General features: G+C 43.5%; 1 protein-coding gene across 5 annotated transcripts in view; it reads right to left on the bottom strand.

The window, feature by feature from the left end:
- Positions 1 to 1,858, bottom strand: part of NCK2 (NCK adaptor protein 2) — a 125,248-nt gene that overhangs the window by 1,777 nt on the left and 121,613 nt on the right. The gene's annotated exons all lie outside the window — the stretch shown is intronic.

Raw genomic sequence — 1,858 nt, 5'->3', positions numbered from 1 at the left:
CCTGCTGAAAATAATAATTTTTGCCATCTTGCTTGGGTGGGACCAGGAATAGAAAAGAAAATTCCCACATGATTTTTTAAAACAAAACCATGGCCACTAGAGGGCCTTTTTTGCTTTGTGTTGCAAAAGAGAAAACCTTTCATCCTTCAACTTTATTACCATGTTTATGAGAAATAATTCTTAATTAAAAAAAACAAAACAGAACAGGATGTGGAATGAAACTCTCCAATACAAGCCTCCCAAACAAATCACTACCCACATCGGGTGAAATTCAAATACTGTACTTGATTTAACAGAAGAAATACATGTGCTATTTTTGATACCTAGCAACTTTTGGCTGCTTTACTGCATACCACTAATGGGAACCTTTACTGCTGGCAAGTGTTTTGCAAATGTTCCCCTTGTGCTCATACAGGGCATAAGCAATCCTTCACTCTATTCTTGGTCTATTTTGACTAGCAGTTGATATTTCTAATTAAAGAAGGACCAACTTCCAATGTGTAATCTTTATCTTCATTTCACTTAACATGAATTCCTACCCCTAAATCTCAGTTTAAAGTTTGTCCAGAAGGTCAGAACACAACAGACTATCTTGGGCGCTACTGTAACATAAATACTTAATTACAAGGCCACTAACATAAAGCAAAACTTGTCTAAGTGAGGCCCCAGACAGGCAAATTTTGTATGTACGGCACCTGAAATAGAGTGCATGTGCAGCACCTATTTATGTTACAATTAGGACTTTCATTGCAACATAAATATAACTTGTACAGTGGGCCTGAATGTCCACTAATTCATAACTACACATTTATTTTTCTATCAGTATCTCTTGTACACAGTCATTTTTTAAACCCCCCTGCTCTCATGGGTAAGAAACACAAGTATCACTGTGAAACCAAGCTATTATGATCAGGGGTCTGCAGGTTTGGAAAGACATTTGTACCAGATTCCATGCCAACTACTCCTAAATCCCACAACAGGCTTAGGGCCTTGTTACATGGTAATTTGGGGTGGCTACTGGAGCTCTTAACCCCTGGACTGTCCACACATTAAACATCTGAAACTAGTTTTAAGCACTTGTTATGTGGCTCAAAATTATGCCACTCCAAGGCATGGTGTTCTCTGATCCCTGCTAACCAGCTCCTGTTACACTAATGTGCAGCCAGGCTAGGATACACCTTCGTGTAAACACCCCACCTGCCAACCCTTCCTCACTGGCCCCGAATGGGCCCACTGCCCCAACATCCCATATCCTTGCTCACTGCTCCCCACCCTATCCCTTGCTTACTTGTGGCTGTTAGTGCTGTCTGCCCCAGGGGAGCAGTCAGGGAAGAGTTAAACTGCCTGCCAGGCAACAGTGCAGCCAGGCAGCCAGGTTAACCCTTCCCTGCCTGCTCCCCTAGGATAGACCGTGTGGGCAGCCACAAATCAGAAAGACCCCAGGGGCAGGGGAAGGTAGGAGGCAGGGGGCAACCAGACAAGGAGGGGGAAGAGCCCAGAATGGAAGGGCAGGGAGGAGAGGTTATTACCATTTGGTCCTCCAGGACCCTGCTGCCTGTAGTAAGACTGCTCTGAACGTGACCTAGCACTAACACCCATCAACATTTATGTGGCTCACAGTGCAAGGTGTAGCAAGGCCCTCAATTTTCTATTCCTTTATTATTAATAATACATTGTTTATCATCACCCTCTACACCCACACGAACCAGTGAAAGACACGCCTGTGACAACACAGCAATTATATGGCACGAATAGCATGATTTGGTAGCATGAAATTCATCAAGGATTATATCTGTGACATTTGTGGACGGGTTTTTTCCACTAGGTATCCAGACAGCCCTTCCAGCCTTGACATTCC

Source organism: Alligator sinensis, unplaced genomic scaffold, assembly GCF_000455745.1.
Source record: "Alligator sinensis unplaced genomic scaffold, ASM45574v1 scaffold335_1, whole genome shotgun sequence".
In the NCBI taxonomy this organism is placed as follows: domain Eukaryota; kingdom Metazoa; phylum Chordata; order Crocodylia; family Alligatoridae; genus Alligator; species Alligator sinensis.
The sequence above is the reverse complement of the archived record's forward strand: the minus strand, read 5'-3'. Positions and strand labels throughout refer to the sequence as shown.